Below are 6,071 nucleotides of genomic sequence, written 5' to 3'. Positions count from 1 at the left end.
ATTTTCTAACCCAGTGCATCAAGAATGCAGAAAGTGCAACCTTTGATTTAAACTTGTGTGTCATCATTTTGATATAACTGACAGATAGATAGATAGATAGATAGATAGATAGATAGATAGATAGATAGATAGATAGATAGATAGATAGATAGATAGATAGATAGATAGATAGATAGATAGATAGATAGATAGATAGATAGATAGATAGATAGATAGATAAATAGATAGATAGATAGAAAGTGCATTACAAAAAATATGTACACTATAAATGTAAGAAAAACAACTGCATGATGGTATAATACAAAAATAAGGGGTCTTTTGTGTGCCTGACACTGAATGAAGAGTCATTTTTCAGTTTTAGAGAGGACAGTAGGAATGATTTCCTGAAGTGTTCTTGTCTCAGTTACTCATTTGACACTGAGACTCATCTGAACCTGCCAAAGACAGCAGGGTCAGAATTTGGGGTTAAACAGCATGAAACGTGGCTGCATCCCTGCTGGTTCAGACTAGTGGTGGTGGTGCAGTGGGGTGGGGATATTTTCTCAGCACAAACCAGCTTGTTACTAATTTTGCCCATACCTTTTTCAACATTGTACCAAACATTTGATGGCTACTTCCAGTAGGATAATGTGCCATGTCATTAAGTAAAAATCAACTGCTGAACATCACAGTGATTTCTTTGTACTCACATGGCCTCCACAGAGATGCAGTGGAACGGAAGAACAAGATGATATCGTCTCTATATGGACCAAACATCCTGTTGAATCTGTGCCATGAAGAGTTAAGGCAGTTCTGAAGGCAAATGCTGTCCAACTAAGTACTAGAAAGGTTTACCTGATAAACTGGGGTACATTGGGACTGACTCTTGTGGCCGTTAGAGTAGGACGTAATTTTTTTTAGCTCTAGCTCTAGCTAATTGCTTTGTGCTAAAGTGGAAACTCTTACTTCTAAGTTTATGGATATGCAAGTGCAGTTGTATTTGGGTGGTTTATGCTGATGCCTCACAACAAATAGGCTCAGAGTTCAACTCTCAGCTGGATGGTGCCCTTTTACATGGATTCTGCATGTTTTTCCACTGTCGGCTGAAATTGATGCCATGGATGTGAGTTAGAGAGTGTGCAGTTGGTGCTGTGATGGACTGGCTCTGGATCTGTCCATGGTGTATCCTGCCCTGTTTTTCAGCCAATGACAGCTGAGATTATGCTCCAGCCTGTCTGTGACCCTGAACCGTATAAGCAATTAAGAAAATGGATGGAGTGGATGGATTGACTGTGCGATCGTTGTGCATAGTTGTTACATGCGCCTGGCCTGGTTTTAAAAAACCGAGCATTTGCTTGAACAATTACGGAAAAACTCAGTGTTTACCATTCAAACAAAGGGCAACAGCTGATCAAGTGTTTTGCTTTCCTGAGAAACTGATTCTTTTATCTCTAATCAAATCTTATTTTGTTGATAAGGCGTAACTTTCCTTTTCATAAAAACATTTTCCTTCATCCAGTATTAGGTTTGGTTTTCACACCTCTGAAATACTGCCTACACCTTTGATTTTTTTTTTCCCCCAGTAAGTCAAACAGAAAAGTGAATCTCACACAAAAAAGGGGAAATTCATTTCATTTACGGCCTCAAGATAACCTTTTTCTACCTATAAATCATTGCCAGTAGAATTCATACTGAAAGCCAGATTTCAGATTATTTTCTGCTGCTGGATTATACTGCCAGAGAAAGCTTACTGCAAGTTTCTCTTAGCTGTGTTCTTGAATTAAATGAGTTTATCTACTAATATTGGTGGTTTTGAATGCAAGCCAACATGCAAATCTCCAGATTTATGATGACAGCTTTACAAGATATGCCTTAAATCTGATAAAACGGGAGAACACCGGTGTACCACAAGGCTGTGTGATGAGCCCTTTCCTCTACTCCCTCTTCACCCACGACTGCAGACCTGCTGATGGTTCCAACACCATCATTAAGTTTGCAGATGACACCACGGTGATTGGCCTCATCAGTGACAACGATGAGGCCGCCTACAGGGAGGAGGTGGATCGTCTGGCTGAGTGGTGCGACAGAAACAACCTGCTGCTTAACACCGAGAAGACCAAGGAGCTCATCGTGGACTACAGGAGGAATGCTGACCCACATCCACCCATCCACATTAAGGGGACGGCTGTGGAGCGTGTGAGCAGCTTCAAGTTCCTGGGAGTCCACATCTCCGAGGATCTCACCTGGACGACCAACTGCTCCAAGCTGGTCAAGAAGGCTCACCAGCGCCTCTTCTTCTTGAGGACTCTGAGGAAGAACCACCTGTCCTCAGACACCCTGGTGAACTTCTATCGCTGCACCATCGAGAGCATCCTGACCAACTGTATAACAGTCTGGTACGGGAACTGCTCTGCCTCGGACCGGAAGGCGTTGCAGAGGGTCGTGAAAACTGCCCAGCGCATCGCCGGAGCACCACTTCCTGCCATAAAAGACATCTACAGGAAGCGGTGTCTGAAAAGGGCTGGGAAAATCATCAAAGACCCCAGTCACCCATCACATGGACTCTTCACCCTCCTGCCCTCTGGGAGGCGCCACAGGAGCCTCCGGACTAAGACCACCAGGTACCGGAACAGCTTCTTCCCCACAGCTGTCAGACTCCTGAACTCTGCCTCCTGACATCTGACCCACGTTAACACATGGACTGAACATACACACACCCACAATGGACAACTGTACCCTCAAACACAATAATAACATGGACTGAACCACCACTCACAACCACTAGCACTTTATATAGCCTCTGTAGAAACTATCTACACCCTCACTTATCTTAACTGCACTACTGTATAGCTCTGTGTAAATAATCATTCTGTACATTCGATAATCTTTAATCCTACAACTGTTTACAACTTGCATAGTTCCCATTTCTGTATAGCTGTATATCCCAGATTCTGTAAAGTTATTTATTTCATATTCTGTATAGTTTTTCATATTTATATCCTGTTCATATCCTGTACATAGCTTGTACTCACTACAGCCTGTACATACTTATAGTTATAGAATATTCACAGCATACTTCATACCGTGTACATTATAACATACCATAATAGACCCATTTCTGTAATATACTCACATATCTATATTATTGCTAATATATATTGTAATATATCTATATCACTAAAGCACTTCTGGATGGATGCAAACTGCATTTTGTTGCCCTGTACCTGTGCATGTGCAATGACAATAAAGTTGAATTCTATTCTATTCTAAAATGAAAGTTAAAAAAATACATTTCTCTTCATGTCTTTCCTGCCTGTTTTTGCCACAACCACTGAGTTTTCTGTCAGTTGCTTCGGATGCTGCCACCCCCCTTTCCTGTACCTGCTGCTCCTTAGCCTTCTTGTTCCTGACCGAGCTTCTGTTTGTTTTTTGTTTTGTTCACTTGAGATTTACCTTCTTGTTGGCATAGCCTCTAACACTGTTTTATTTTTTTCCTGAAATACTCACCTCAGAAAAAAGGTGAACTATTTTAGTTTATTTCCATCACCCTTTCCACAAACCTGTCAATATTGGTCTACTTGTCAGTTTCCATATCACGACTGCAGCTGTTGTTCCTCTCGCGCTCTAATGGGAAGCAAAAAAGTCTTTGACATCTCAGAGCAACCATGTCAGTTTAAGTAAACAACTCTAACTCTAAACTCTAAACATTTTCCAGCGAGCAGTAAATCTTCACTGCAGAAGCAAAAAGAGACTAAGAGGTTTCGCTCTTTTGTCCAAACTTTAAGAAGGCACTGCCCTCCTGTGGCTGTGAGTGACAACAACACAGCTTTTTATCTACCCTTCAACCTCGTTTCAATTATTTTGTGAGTCTGCGCTCTCGAGAAACAAGCCAGTATGCTAATATGTGCTAATATGCAGAGAAAAAAACAGGACCTAGGCGAGGAAACTAGGTTGTTGCAGAGGAATAATAGCAGCTGCAGATCATGAAATACAAGCAGTCGTAAGCAAAACAGATGAAACTATGTAGAAAACCTGGTAACAGATTAGTATTATGAATATGTTATCAAAGTGTTGCATCATTCTCTTACTGGACACTTTATTAGTTGCACCTTCCTAATGCTATGGACCAACTTTTGCCTTCAGACCTGCTTTAATTCTTCATGGCGTAGATTTAACAAAGTGCTAGAAATGTTTCTCAGAGCTTTTGGTCCACATTGGCATGACAGCATCACACAGTCGCCAACCAAGAAAATACCCCACACAATTACACCACCACCAGAACCATTGGTGGATCCATGCCTTCATGTTATTCTGATCCCACTGTCTGAATGTCACAGCAGAAATTAACACTCATTGGATCAGAAAATATTTTTCCAATCATCCGTTGCCCAGTTTTGATGAGCCTGTGTTAGCCTCAGTTTCCCGTCCATAGAGGACAGGAGTGCTCAGCTAAGAACAGGAAGATTTCTGCTGACTGGGTGCTTGATGCTGTGGGTCTTCTGCTTCAAGCTTCCATTGTGCATTCAGAGATGCTCTTCTGCAGGCTTTGGATGTAACGAGTGTAGTTTGAGTTAGTGTTGCTTTCCTATCAGCTCAAAGCAGTCTAGAAATCCTCCTCTGATCTCCAGCAAAGGATTTCTACCAAAAAACAGCCACTCATGGATATTTTATGTTTTTTAGACCATGCTCTGCACATCTTACAGGTGGTTGGTCAGGCACAGACACAGGAGAGGAGGCAGAATTAACTTTAAACAAAAAGCAAGTTTTCATTAGGGCTGATGTGACGTGAAACATAAAACAAAGCACGAAACAAACTTGAGCAAGCAACTAAACTGAAGGCAATGACAAAACTAAGGAATCTATGAATAAACTGTGACACTGTGACTAGATTATGACGACAATGAATGCTATGAAAACTGTGAGTACTAAGAACACAATGACATCTACGACTGGACACGGGGAAGGTAACACGGACTACTAGACAGAGGACTTAAATACACACATGAGGTGATCAGGGGAAGTGGAGACACAGGAGGACACAGCTGAGACACAATAACAAAAACTAAAACTAAGGAACCAAGAAAAATAAAGCAGGAAACGTGGACATGACATGAGCAACATGAAAACACACAGACAGAAAATACATGACGCAGAAGACTGGGACAGACTTACACCAGGGGACATGAAGAGACTCGTAACTATAGAGACATGAAAGAACCTAAACTATACTGCAACTCAAGGTAACAATAATAATACTAAGACTTGGTCAAAGGAGCTTGCAAAGAAAAGCGTCTGGACTTCTTTAAGTTGCTTGAAGACGTTTCACCTCTCATCCGAGAAGCTTCTTCAGTTCTAAGGTCAAATGGTGGAGAGTCCCAGATATAAACCTAGTGGGAGTGACCCCCCACAGAGGGACAAAAGGACCCCCTGATGATCCTCTAATCGCCTGAGCCAAGGTGGGAAACTGGGCGTGGGTCCCAATCAGCCAGAGTTTCGGGTGTGTTCATTGTGAAACCTGGCCCCACCTTATCATGCGAATTCCTGAGGTCAGATGGCCCAGGATGTGAGTGGGCGTTAAGGCGTCTCGGAAGGGATCTCAAAACTGGATTATAGATGGCAGAGAGTTGGTGTCGTAAGGTGGGGCCAGGTTTCACAATGAACACACCCGAAACTCTGGCTGATTGGGACCCACGCCCAGTTTCCCACCTTGGCTCAGGCGATTAGAGGATCATCAGGGGGTCCTTTTGTCCCTCTGTGGGGGGTCACTCCCACTAGGTTTATATCTGGGACTCTCCACCATTTGACCTTAGAACTGAAGAAGCTTCTCGGATGAGAGGTGAAACGTCTTCAAGCAACTTAAAGAAGTCCAGACGCTTTTCTTTGCAAGCTCCTTTGACTACGATGACCTGGATGACTGAGAACCTTCACAGACATAATACTAAGACTTAACATAATTTCATAAATAGCCCAATAATATAAAATAACTCATTAACCCTTAACTTAAGAATAGCACATGGATAGAACACAATGTAAAAATAAGAAAACAATAAAAAAATAATACAAAATGCTGGGTCAGAGTGTTATGGTGCAAC

Source organism: Aulonocara sp. 'chitande type north' Nkhata Bay, linkage group LG15 (assembly GCF_057382095.1).
Source record: "Aulonocara sp. 'chitande type north' Nkhata Bay isolate Kocher_YH1m ecotype deep benthic linkage group LG15, A_spYH_male_GT1.1, whole genome shotgun sequence".
NCBI lineage: Eukaryota > Metazoa > Chordata > Actinopteri > Cichliformes > Cichlidae > Aulonocara > Aulonocara sp. 'chitande type north' Nkhata Bay.
This window is presented reverse-complemented; position numbering follows the sequence as displayed.